This window comes from Furipterus horrens, unplaced genomic scaffold, assembly GCF_987537825.1.
Source record: "Furipterus horrens unplaced genomic scaffold, mFurHor1.1.pri manual_scaffold_12, whole genome shotgun sequence".
In the NCBI taxonomy this organism is placed as follows: Eukaryota; Metazoa; Chordata; class Mammalia; order Chiroptera; family Furipteridae; genus Furipterus; species Furipterus horrens.
Window position 1 is genome coordinate 47,326,883 of NW_028327182.1, and position 14,671 is coordinate 47,341,553.

The window sequence follows — 14,671 nt, forward strand, 5'->3', positions numbered from 1 at the left end:
GGCATGTATTTAAAGTTATAGGGACTGCAGGATAAATTTTAACAGCAGAAAATAGATCAATTATACTCTGTGGTATAGTGATACATCCCTATTAAATTTCAGATCTTATTCTAATTAGAAAAGTGCAGCATATTCCTGCTGTATGGAACGTAATAGTTACATTATCCTATTGCAGGGACATATTATATTTAGGATAAATTTTTAAAAATACTATCAAGTAATCTCTCTCACAACAACTGGTCATCACGAGTGTTCCTTACCTGTTAGTGGAACGAGGACTGTGCTCTCTTGTTCTATCAACCAACAAAAGTTAATAGTCCCAGCACTAAGAAGGTAGCAACCAAGCAAAGTTAATGTTTTAGTGCCTTCAGCTTCCTCCTGGCTCTGCCAGCCAGTTTGGGAATATACCAATAGCTGAAAAGAAATGGTTATTCCATTACCTAACAACATTTGGACTAATTTTTTTAAGCCTAAAGATGAAAGAATGAGCCAACACTTCTGCTCTAGGAATATATTGAATTCTGTACGAGTGAGAAATGAAAATAGTTTGGACTAGGAAAATAAAACCTACAAATTTAACCATCATATCTGTCATTTCCAAAAATTAAAGAAATAAAGAAATGAAAAAGAAATCTAAAAGATGTCAAGAGGTGAAACTGCCATCTCACAAGAGGTATCAAATGAGTAACTGAAAATGCTCTATGAGTCTATGTGCCAACTACTTTTTTCATTTTGTTTCCACTAGAGTTTAAGTCCTGACGTCTTCTAGTTTTGAAGAAATTACAGACTATATTTTTTGAGCAGTAGCTTAAAACTGTATTTTACAGTATAAGCACATTGAGGAGGTATATGAGAAATTACTAGGGAGAGGGGTACACATTAGAAAAAGACCTGACTAATGAGTATCTCAAGAAATGCAATCTAATTAGTTATTTTCAAGAATCCAAAAATGCCAAACCAATTAACAAAGTATTCCACAGCTGGAGTTCCGAAGGGGTGGCTCCTGAACAGATGAAAAGGCTTAAAACGCCAGAGCTATCTTATTTATGTTTTCATTGTATCTATATGGAGCACAGAGGTGATACAAAAGTGCTTTTAAAATTACTAAGCAGCCATGGCTGATGTGGCTAAGTAGATTGAGTGCCAGCCTACAAACCAAAGGGTCACTGGCAGTCAGGGTACAAGCCTGGGTTGTGGGCCAGGTCCCTGGTTGGGGGCACATAAGAGGCAACCACACACTGATGTTTCTCTCCCTCTCTTTCTCTCTCCCTTCCCCTATGTCTAAAAATAAATAAGTAAAATCTTTGAAAAATATTAAGCAGTCATCCTCTAGTCTTTCCTAATCAGTTTCCTTGACAAATCACTATTTTTCATATCTAATATTCCAATATGAACCAGGAAAATTATTAAACATTTCCAAATTAATGAGATCTTAGTAAAACTTAACTTTAAGCTAGTTCAAAATATATTCAGAAGTTATAAACAAGATATAATTTTCCAAATTGCCCAATTTCCCTTCATTTCTTGAATATTAATCAGTAGTAACAATATATGTTAATGAAAATAAAAGGCAAAAAGGAAATATTCTATTTGAACAACAAATACACCTAACTTTTTTTTATTTACAGACCCACTTCAGTTTAAAAATAAAAACCCCCAAGAAATCATATCTTGCTCAAATTTGTATTGGGCTAAGTTTAAAATTTCTCCTTCAGTGGAGCTCCAAACCCTTAATTATCATAACCCACAGAATATATCAATTAAAAATGCAAGAATCTTAGATTTTAAAAAACATAAATGTTCTTAGGTTACAGGGCAAGTGAGCTGACTAGAGAAGTCGAGCCACTTATAAACTTCTCCCAAGTCAGGTTAATTTCAGGATATAACTTCTCTATTTTGCCTAAAGTACAAAAACTTGTAGATGCAACACATTTATACTCCAAAATGAATAAACAAGCATATTATCCCTAAACAGAAATTATTTTGAGACATTGAGGAAAGCTAGTATCTCTCTCGCTTTAGGAGTGAATAATGTATGAAGACTGTGGACCTGCTCTTACGCAATTTATATAGAAAATGTAAAGGCACTTTCAAAATGAGATAATTAATCAAACAAGCCAGGCAGCCTTTGTGAGACTTGATGGAGGCTCTTAAAAGTGACACAGTAGGACCTTACCTAATTCTATTTTAATATACAGCATTCTTCTATGTGATGCTTCAAGAGGAAAAAAAATAAGTATTCCACTGCAGGACTCCACTAGAGAATAAATTCCAAACCAAAACCAACAAAATCAGCAATGCTGAAATACCACAAAGAAACTCAAACAATATAACTGTTTAGTTATGAATATAACTAAAAATCACATTATATTCAAATCAGAAGCAATAAATCTAAGTATTTAATATGAAAATACCACTCCAAGAAACTTTCCTGAAATGTACAAATTAGACTATTTGCAATATTTGTTCGAAATATCTAATTATTAAATGAGCATATACTGGTAGTTTTAAACATTTCTCATACTGAAGAGGGAAAGCTATACCTAATCATTTTTAAGCAATGAAATAGAAGGTAACACATTTTTACAAGGACTATGATTTCTATTCACTTGTGCTGTTAACTGATCTGAAGTTGAATTTGCTAATTTATAGATTTACAGATTAGTCATAAAACAAGACATTCTACACAAATTGACAGCATGATATCATATATTTTTCCTATTTACCATTTATCACTCATTTTACTGGTTCTAAGACACATTTATAAAGAAAAAGAATTTCTCATAAATCCCTCCAAGTGTCCAGAACAGCCCCAGCTGGCATTAAGTAAAAATGATAAAACATTCTTAACAGAAATAGTGAGTTTTGTATCTCCCGCCCTTAGAAGAGTGCTTGGCACACTGAGTGAGGTAAATTCAGTAAATGTTTACAAATGAATAAAGCCTACTGATCAAGAAACATAAAGAAGAATTTTGTCAAGTGGCTGATAACTAAAGTAGACACTAAGGAGTTCAACTTTCTAATTCTGAAGAAAACAAAAACTATAAAAAGTATTGCTTTCATGGATCTCTTTTGGGGATCAGTTTCTACAATTAATTTTTTTGTATAATCAGCTGAAACTTCAAAGGTATTATCCTAAGACTATCCAAATTTTAGCTAAATTACAACACCCACTACAGATTTTCTAATACTTTTTTCAGATTTAAAATTAGTAAGAAGACAAACCAAACTGCCAAATCTTCAATTTTAAAAAGTGATGCTGCAAAAAAGCACATAAGAAAAACCCAGCTTCCTTAGAACTTGTTACCAAGGTTATTGTACTGGCTCTGGAGGAAAAGAAGATTATTTCTAAACCACAATCTTGTATATACTGTCAAATGGGATACACCTTAAAAACATCAAAATAGGGAATAAGGCTTGTAACTTTAAAGAATGCATAGCATTATGAGGATACACACTTAATCATGAAAAGCAATTTCCTAAAAGAAAGTTGTAATGAAAATAAAAAACACTAACTATTGTAAATGTTTAAGAACTCAACATCTAACCAAATTCCAAGATTTATCAAGATACTTTCTTCTCATTCTTTTGGAAAGCATACTTTCCAAAATATTATTAGGATTCAAAATACTTTGCTTGGTTTAAATGTCAAGTATTTGTTATAAGACAGACAAGAAAGATAGCAAACTCAACTGTGTCTTCATGTTCAACCAGTTTTTAAGATGAAGAGGTAAAACAAATAAAAAAGAAATAATGCACAATAAACTTTTAAGAGTAGTTAATCCACTACAGAATAAAAGATAAAGAGCAATCATAAAAATATATATCAATTATAAGAAAGTCAATTCCAGGGTCAAATTGCCTGTAAAAAGACAACTTCAGGGGAAGAAGACTAAACACAAAAAATATTAAATTTGCCACTGCCTCCTTTAAGTAAAAAAAATAAAAATAAATTTAAAAAGGTGTCTATATTTGCCAAAAAAAAAAAACCTTAATGAATATAATTTTAAGAAATACCTCTAAATCACTGGAACAAATTCTTTTCATAATTAGCCCATTACTTTTACTTCTCTAGCACAATTTTTAACTCTTTATTTTGCTAGCATGAAATATTTGGCTTTGTTCTAATAATGACTAACATATATTGAAGTATATATAAGGTACTAGGAAGGGAAAAACAAAGAATCATCTTTCTACCACAGTGGTTCTCAACCTTCTTAATGCCGCGACCCTTTAATACAGTTCCTCATGTTGTGGTGACCCCCCAACCATAAAATTATTTTCATTGCTACTTCATAACTGTAATTTTGCTACTGTTATGAATTGTAATGTAAATATCTGATATGCAGGATGTATTTTCATTGTTACAAACTGAACATAATTAAAGCATAGTGATTAATCACAAAAACAATATGTAATTATATATGTGTTTTCCGACGGTCTTAGGCAACCCCTGTGAAAGGGTCATTCGACCCCCAAAGGGGTGGCGACCCACAGGTTGAGAACCGCTGTTCTACCACATTTTTAATTCCAGCATTTTCTGCTGTGCTACATTCTTGAGTTCATTTAGAAAAAGATGAATATAAAAGACTATAGAAAGAAATAAAATGTTTTATAAATTAGGCTGCCTTTACATTAATTCTTTTGTGATTCTTATCCATCTATGAGAAATATGATATACCAGTCAACAATGTTAAAGAATTAAATCAAAAGGTTCTTATCAAGCAAAAGTCATCAAAGGATGCTAAAACTAATGGGTGGAAGTGTGATGAGAAACAGGATATTTACTTGGTCTCAAAATATCTCCCCAGAAGATACCTGCTACTTATAAAGAGAAAAAGAGTAATTTAACAGTGTAGAGACTTGGCAGACACCTCCTTAACCAAATGATCAAGATAACATCACCAGTAATAGGTCAAATCGATATCATGTACCTCCTTAAATGCATTGATAAGGATATAATATCTGTTCTGTGGTATCCTTGTATAATCTCAATCTGATCTTGAAAGAACATCAGACACACAAATTGAGGGACATTCTAACTAGCTAGGACTTCGTAAGTGTCAAGGTCATGAAAAGGAGAGAAAATGAAGAACCAGCCCAGACTGAAAGAGATTTAAGAAGACATGACAATTAAGCACAAATGAAATTCTAGATTGAATCCTGAACCAAAAAAAGGTCATTTGATAAAACATTTACATTGGTTAGTATTAATTACTGATTTCTATATTTGTTTTATGGTTATATAAAATATTAACATTAGGGAAAGATGGGTGAAGGTAATGGGAACTTTTGTAGGAGTTTGCAACTTTTTGGTAAATCAAATTATTTTAAAATAAAGTTGATAATTAAAAATAAAACAGAGTTCTGAATAAGGTACTATAATTGACACACCTATGGACTATCTATTGAGAAGAAAAATAAATCTACATTTTTTTATTCATATGAAAAGTTTACTCCAATCTTTCTTTAAAAATAAATCCTAAAGAAGTGATAGTATTATGTCATAATCTGTAGTGATATCAGTAAAGTAATCAGATGGTGATAGTCTTGCTTATGTTTCTTTGGTAAATAGCTCTCTATACAGAGAACTCTGATTCAGGAAAAAAGTATATGAGAGAGCAAAAGAGAAAATCTCGCCTACAAACACAAAAACTAAATGATGTTTACATTAAACAACCAGTGTAGAAATTAACTTTAGACTACAGCAAGCATATGACAGAGTAGGTGGATAAAAAAGTTTTCAGATTTAAATTATCATGTATGAATTTTTATTCCTGCATTTAAAAAATTGAACAAAAAATTTTCTGATTTTTAAACAATTTTCTTAGGAAACAAAGTTCAGTGTCATAAATGTCTCTCTTACATTTTTTTTTTTACTTGAAATCAAAATTATAAAACTCCCAAATAATTTACCTTCGCTTATAAAATCAATTACAAATATTCATAACCTTTTGTTTTATTTTTAACATATATTGAGAGCTCAATATATGTAAAGTAATATATTATGCATTTTATATATACTGCCTCATTCAATCCTCACAATAACTCTATGACAGAATATAATTTATAATCATCACAATTTTGTTGATAAGGTAACTAAGACACAAAGTAGTGAAGTAACTCACCTAAGAACATCTAATTAAGATGTAGAGCCAAAAATTAAAAATCATTTTATCTTCAGGATTCTGAGTTTTAACTAATTTTGTACTTTTCCAGATCATGTTATTATTAACAATTAAAATATTTTCTTTCTAACTACTTATACAATACTAAAATAAATACATTCTGTTTTAAGTAGAATTCTCAAATTCTTTCCTTTAATTTCATTAAACATAGATCACTTGACAGTTATTTGCTTTTCAATTTCTATGAACCTATGAAAGTTTGACAAGGATGAAACTTAAGAGGTAAATTGTAGCAAAAATCAGTATCAGCAACATAAATATTAGAGGAACAGAGTTTCTATTAAACCTGAAAAGCCTATATCTAAAGTATGTTGAAATGGTAAACAGAAATCCCTCTCTCCTTTTAAGAACTACAAGAGCAAGATGCAGAAAGGTTTTTTTCTAATTTCAATTCCTAGTTTACATGTTACATATATTGACTTGCCTAACAAAGGACAGTCTTATAAATGTATGAGAATTCTATAAAACTCCTGAGAAAAAACTTTAATTCTGATATTTTACTGACTGTTCAGAGCTGTTGTAGCTAATTCTACTTTCCACATATTTTGGGAGTAAGATCTTTATAGTCACAATCCACATCTTGAAAAGGAAAATACTGCCAAAGAGAAAATAGTGAAAAGGTATATGAAGGGAAAAGAACATCACCATTAAATTAAGAATTTAAGCAATATGATTTGATATGAGATATGTGAAATTTAATTAACATTATATGGGGTATCAATAAAGCTTTGTACAAGCTTTGTACAAAGCCACAGTGAATTTTGGACCCTGAACTACTGTAACACAAGTTACTGATTTAGCAAATGAGAAAATTTCACATGTGACATTATCTACATTAAAAAATAAAACTTATGTATATTGCTTCATATGTTTAAATAAGTCACTCCTTTAATTTTTTTCAGAAGTAAATACCAGATTATAGTATTTCTAAGTAGTAAAAATATCTTTCAAAACCTGAATCAAATCTCTGAAACTGTCAAATGCAGCTAGTATTTCTAAAATTCTGACTTCTGCAGTTTTGTGGCGGTTTATCTTTAAAGATATTCCCAAAAGAGCCAAAAATTGCTTTCTTAATCTATCAATGTATCTTCAGAAAGAGCTCCAATAACCATCCTTTTCACCCTTTTGATAAATCCTATAGTCCCAAAAGACTTCAAATTTTCTCCTCAGAATTTGACATCCTTTTTTGTACTTCTTTCTTTTTTTCATTTCTCAAGAGTAAGATAGGAAATGGATAAATGGGAAACAAGCATGTTCAAATGGCTCCTTTACTTTTGTTAGCAACATCAAGCTTTAACCCTAAAACATAAGAAACACAAAGTTAGTAAAATGTTCTATGTTAATGGTAACCAAAACACAGAACTCTGATTAGCTTCTCTATCTTTGAATGTTTACAAAGTTAATGACTGGGTTGGCCAAAAAAGTTGGTTTAGTTTTTTCCATATGATGGCTCTTAGTAGTGCTTAGTTGTCTTCATTCAAAATAATTTTGTTAGATTATATTGTGACAGCTGTCATATCAGCATGCATTTTTTTAAAAACTTACAAAAACTGGTGAACTTTTGTGTAGCCTATTTAATAGTGAAAATGGAAGAAAGTATGCAACAGTTTCAGCATATTACGCTTTATTTCAAGAAAGGTAAAATACAACTGAAATGGAAAAAAATGATTTGTGCAGTGTATGAAGGTGTTGTGACTGATCGAACATGTCAAAAGTGGTCTGCAAAGTTTCTTGGTACTATTGACATTTTGGCCAAATAATTCTTTGCTGTGGGGCTGCCTTATGCATTGGAAGATGTTTAGCAGAACCCCTGGCCTCTACCCACTTAGAAGCCAATAGTGGAAGATAGCCAACATACTCAAAATATCCAAATCAATAAAGTTACTGGTGAAAATGAAAAATGTGTCTTTTATTTTACAGAAAAAACTAAACGGACTTTTTGGCCAACCCAATAGTTTTTTCTATCCTGTTTAGGAATTTCCGCCAGGAATATACTAACTGGTTTGAAGTCTGTCCCTAAGGTCTGCAAACCATTTAAAATGACAAGGCCAATTAAATGAGGCTGCAAATATGTCAGTGCTGTACTTCTCAAAATATTTTCTTAAACTTCTGGCAGATGGTTTGCTTGGTGTTTACTCTCACATGACAACAATTATACTTTTATTTCTAATATATATCAAATACTTATGAAAAATAGGATGGTACAGCAGAAAAGGAACTATGAGAATAGAATAAATGTAAATAAATAGAATAAATGGGCTCAAGTTGAAGACTGCCATCATTTAAGTATATGACCCAGAATATTTCTCATATATAAATGAAGCAGATTAACATTCCCCAACGTCTGTTCCAAGGAATACTGGTTCTGTCGAATATTAATAGGTATTATAGGATCAAAAGAGTTGAAGTTAATAAATAAAACTGTCTCTCTTCTGTAGAATTTCTCAGTCTTAAAAAACTAAAATGCAGTGACAACCTCCAAGATGCATGTAACAAAAAGCATTTCAAAATCCCTTGACTACAGAACTGTTTTTATTCACCTAAAGAACTAGTATTCTGAAATCACTGGCTTTGAAACTTTTATACTAGGTTTCAAAATCTAGCTCAATAAATCTCTGAAACTTAAAAAGTAGGTACTGACTTATTATATTATTAAAAACAAACTGATTAATTCCTTTCACTCTAAGGAGATAGTCTTCAGTCCCACTAGGGACTGAGTATGAAACAGGTGGTCCTTAGAGCATTATCTCACCTAAAATAATCTTTACAATGAAAAAAATTAAGTCACTTGATTAGGGAAATGAGTCTGTTTTGGAGTATTAACACACTACTACATGACATTCCTGTAATATACCCCTGCCCCCATTAAAAAACACAGGAAGGTAGGCTTTGCAACAACTTTTGTTTCTGTAAGTTTAAGAATTTTGAAGCATTTCTCAAATAATCAAATATAGTATAGTCCTAGCAGCCCAGGATGCAGCAAAAGAATCCTTGATAGCTCCATTATATGGAGTATATTCACTTTCTCTCATTCATCTAGATACTAGGTATACACCATTCTTAGCAGAATTGAGAAAGCAGTCACTTTTTTCCTGTAGGGATTAATTCTCTTATGAAGCCACAGGTAAGAAAAGTTATACCAAAAATATCACAAAGACACAGAATCACTGGTTTAGAAGGTTAAAGTTTGTAGAATGTCTCTGAATGTGTAGGCAAGCTTTTAATTTTAATTTACAGTGCTTAAGAAAGGAATCATTCTCATTTCCCACAGTAACAAGAGCAGCTACCCTTTACAAAACTAAGAACTGAGCTAAGTGAATTACATATTTTATCTCCTTTAACCCTGCCGACAGCAGTGCCAAAAGTAGCTATTACTCCCACTTAACAGGTAAGGAAATTGGGCTTATATTTACATTTACCAAGGCCATACATGAAGTGGTAGTATACGCAAGATTATATACCAGATCAATGCCAAGGCTAATGCTCATTAAACCCAACCTCATTATGCTCTATGCTCACTAATCTACAGCCTAGATTAATCAATTTATTTGCATAAAAATGCTGTCATGCACACCATATATAGAATAACAACTAAGTGTAATATAACTTAAATTGAATAATTTGAATATATCAATATCATATGCTTCTTCTCCAGGGTGCCAAACCAAAAGAAAAAAAGTCTTGAAGACCAAAACCATGATTCTTTGTATCCTTAGTATCTTAGTGCTAACATATGTAACAAGCATTCAATAAATATTTCTTAAATAAACCATCACAATACCAGTAAAGAATATAAAAAGTTTTTTAGTCTAACAGACAACTGCTTAAATTATCTTAGATAATTTTTCTAAAATAATTCATATAGCTAGGTTTACAGATGCAGGCAACAAAATTGTTTAATATTATTAATTACCACCAGATCCTCTTCCATCTCCTTTTAATGTTCTTCTACCTTTCTATTTGTTTCTTCTCCCCAGTCATGTGTTAAGCCTCTAATTCAAACACTTGGTGTTAACGGCATTTACTCACACGTACCATAAGCTCAAATATAGCACAACTTGATTTTTGTTAGGCTTATATGTCCACTTATTAAAAGCTTGTTTTTGTGCAAACTGGATTGTTTTCTTATAAGCTCAGTAAACTAGTGATAGGCTTTCATGGGCTAAGAATATGAGTACAACTGGAAACACAATTAAACCTTTAAATACTTGAGAAAAAATTCCAAGTGGGTCTTTTATCCTGTCCATTTTATAAAAAGTAACCTCACTTTTAAAGCATCCTCTCTTTGATGTGGATTGAGGAGAATGGCAAATTTAGGCTATCAAAAATGTATTGTTAAGTAAAATGTCTAGAAATGCAATCAACTTAGACAAGTTGTAAAAATTACTGGCTTTCAGCAACTTTTGACTATTTAATTCTAGTGAAAAGTGAAATTATAAAACGTAAATAAGATTCATGATATATTACTATTAAATGATAAGTTAAACTATTATGTCCTTTAAGATAGATCTTTACTGTTACTACAATTCAAAACAAATTCCAAATGCTTCTATAGTTTCAATGTTTATAAAGCAGAAAAAATATATAATAAAAATGAAGGAAAGCAGCTCTACTGTTAAAAACTTTGAATTAAAAGAATACCTAATGCAATTTCCTAGATACAAAAAGTGAACTCCCCCTTCTATAATAATGAGCAAAAAGACAAGGCAAATCCTGGTTTTCAAGTTTATGTAAAAGCATTCATATAAGTTACCATTTTTCCAATAAAAAGTATATGATGCAAGTATAAGCTATAACCATCCAAATTAAAAGATCTGAATTATAAAATATGCTAGTATGATTCAACTAAATTAAATTTTCTTCTTTAAAAATTATTATAATGTAATTTGATCACACTACACATTAAAAAAATAACCTAAATATCAACAGCTTATAGTAAAAGCTCACTGAGACCAACGGAAGGCTCCCAATCTGATTTACTGAAATGTTAATGTCATAAAACTATGTCTATTCCACTTAAGCAAATTTTCCAAAATTAGAGTTCATTCTTTAGCAAAATTTTGGAAAATTTAATCATTTGGGGTAGAAAATGCTTTCAAAATGAATTAAAATAACTAAATTAAGATTGAAAAGATCTCCATTAGAAACATCAGTCATTGTACAACTCTACAATGGAAAACCAGAATGACTATAGGAGCAAATGCCTCCATATTGATAGACTAAGGACTGCTTTTTTATAGTTGTTAAGGTGCCACCTCTTGCTGCTTATCAGTGAGCCAGGGCAATCACCAGAATCGTTGAGAGTATAAGCTTTGGAATCAAATTATCTAATAGAATACTACCTCCACCATTTAGTAGTTATCTGATCAAGTTACTTAACTTGACGATACTTTACTGATAATAATATATCAGGCACTAATATAGTAAAAGAAATGTTAAAATCTGTCACATGATCTTCAGCACCCCTATGAATTTATTATCAATCTTATATAAAAAGAAGAGCTAAAAGAAGTTGCTACTTCAAATATGTATTGTCAATAGCACTAAACATTCTTATTCTTAAAAGAATTGGGATGCAGCATCATGATTTATTATTATGGGGTTCAAAAATGAAGGCAAGAAAGAAAAATACCTAGTTTAGACTTATCCCATCTTCTCATTCTTGATCTACCCTTTCTCCCTGGAACCTTGCAATAGGCAAAATTCCTAATAATAAATATAACTGGTTGTACAAACATAGAAATCCTGTTGTCATTTAATAGAACTGGTAAATAATATTTGGTAGATCCCCAAAGAAGAAAATAATACAATAATTAGGAATGAGCCAAATTCCCTGTTCCAAGATTTTACAGGAATACGGAGTATCAACCAAGGAGAAGACATGGCTCTATGCTTGACTAAGAGAAGTTAAAACAATCTACAGTGATAAAGCCTTTTAAGAGGAGAAAAGGAAAGACCCAGATAGCTGATGGCTTATTAACATGAGTAGTGGACACCATATAGCCAAAACCAGAGATTTTTCTCAATTCTGCTCAACCACCTTGTACCCAAAGCAAAACTCTTGAAGAAACAAAAATAAAGGAAAAAAATGATAACTTAAAAAACAGCACTTTTTCCAAAATAAAGTTGCTAATATAAGTTTCACTGAACACCATCTTTAAAAAGTAATTTTTAAAACATTAAGAGCATTTCCACCCTGGATGGTGTGGCTCAGTGGATTGAGCACTGGCCAGCAGACCAGATGGTTGCCAGTTTGATACCAGTCAGGGCACAAGCCTGGAATGCGGGCCAGGCCTCTATTTGGGGGTGTGCAAGAGGCAAACCATCAATGTGCACAGTATTTCTTTTGCACATTGTTTCTCTCACACATCAGTGTTTCACTCCCTCTCTTTCTCCCTGCCTCCTCTAAAAGTAAATAAATAAATAAATAAATAAGGGCATTTCCTCAACAGAAGAAAAGAAAACCCTCCATTGTAGAAAATACCACAACAAAACTATCTAAAAGACACACCTAAGAAAACAAAATTAATTTAGTACTAGGCATAAACAAAACATTCTCTTACAACAAAGTGGTCTGGGTTACCCATTTCTTTAAAAAGGGATTAAAAACATCTGAAACAAGAGAAATCAACTTCCCTTGACACAATTATTTGATTTACTGTATTGAGAAAGGTATTTTAATAAAAGAAGTCAAAGAAAATATTGAGGAAGAATAATCTTTATTATAGTAAAATATCTAAGTTAGTAATTGTCTACAAAATACCTTGTACAGGGTAGGTAACTAAGATATCAATTATTTACCAGCAATTGCACTAAAAATAAAATGATTAATAATTACTTAAATCTTAGCATCTATTAAGGACTTCTAATTTTACTACTGAAGACAATCTCAGCAATTTCTATCTGTAGAGGTCTACCTTTTATTTCTAACACATTAATTTCTTAAAGAATAACCTCATGGCCTGAAGGCTGGGAAAATGTTAAGTGCTTGTCTTATTTTAGAATTGAAAAAAAGCAATATGGAACAGTAAAGTGATTTGTTGATGGTTAAATGATACAGTGGAGTCAGGTATTGTACAACTAAAAAGATTGTCTCTTTATACTTGCCCACAGCTCAGCAATTAACACCATCTGTTCTCTATGTACATGCTTCCTTAAAATAATATACCAAACATAATCTAACTTTCAACTGGTGAAAATTCAATACCATTATCATGTTTCTTTGGAGTTGTTTAAAAATTTCTAACTCCTACTGTTACAGAAACAGGGGTGTTCCAAAAAAAACCCCAGAGTTTGCAGCTGGGGGATGGGGAGAAGGAAGCAGCTTTTCAGAATGCCTCCACATGCCTGAGGCCGGTGGCTAGTGTCTTTTTTATGCAAAATGGCTTTAATGCATCCAAAGCCTCAGGTAGATGGGAGGAGTCTTGAACCAGGGAATGGTATGGAGAAAGCACACAGAACCTGCGTAAGGTTCTGTGAATGGTCAGAACTGGTTACTGCACCCACTACATCAGAGGACGTAGTCAGGGATTTAAAAATAAGCGGCAGACATTTTAGGCAGGCTGACTGTGCGGATTTAACTAAGGTTAGTTAGGTCTGACTGTGCGGATTTAACTAAGGTTAAGGCGGACTGTGCGAATTGGACTAAGGCTGAGGCTGACTGTGCGGATTTAACTAAGGTTAAGGCGGACTGTGTGGATTTCAAAAGGACTAACTATACAGTTTACAAGGAGGCTGAGAATCCATGAGGTTCTGGATTAAAAGCTGGTGGACCCCATAACACAGACGAGGTCTCCCCAATCAGGATTGAATGATTGGCAGCTACTGGTAAAGCTGAACTGTGTTTGGAAAGTAGGGAAAGGGTTTCTCTGACTTTTCTAAAACTAGCCTGGTTTGGTAGGGGGGAGGCAAGGATATGTGTTTATGGGTGTTTTAAAGAACATAAGACTTAACAACAGAAATCCGCAAATAACTAAATCTATATAACTGTTAAATAAACTATTCTTTTTCTTTTCACTAAACTCTGGTATTGAGAGTTATAATTTTGGCGGCGGGCAATCGGGCCCCTGAGTAAAGAGCCCGCGGGTTTGTTTTCAACTGGAGCAGCCCAGGGGTTCTGTAACACTACCTTGCTGTCAGGCTATAAAACTGCTACTTTCCCAATGTCACTTTACATGCCTCAGAATCCCATTTCTTTTCCTTCCCCTCCCTCTTCTGCTTTAAGATGATAAAGTAGCAAATCTAAAACTTTTTTTAAAAAATCTAAAATAGGACCAGAAATGCTGTGCAAAAATAGCCACACCAAAAAATTCCATATGGCTTTATTTTGTGTAAACAATTTCAAGCAGTTCTGGAAGCCTTTACATTCCAGAGCTATGTTCCAGAGCTATGTTCAGCCTCTGTGTAAGTGGAGTGCTACCATGTGTACTGAGCCCTTACCTCCTTAGCTTTCCTAAAGAGGCCAGCTAAGGTCACTGGTTCAA

General features: G+C 32.4%; 1 protein-coding gene across 4 annotated transcripts in view; it reads right to left on the reverse strand.

The window, feature by feature from the left end:
- The window catches only part of TSC22D1 (TSC22 domain family member 1), a 161,142-nt gene that overhangs the window by 127,097 nt on the left and 19,374 nt on the right, over positions 1–14,671 (reverse strand). The gene's annotated exons all lie outside the window — the stretch shown is intronic.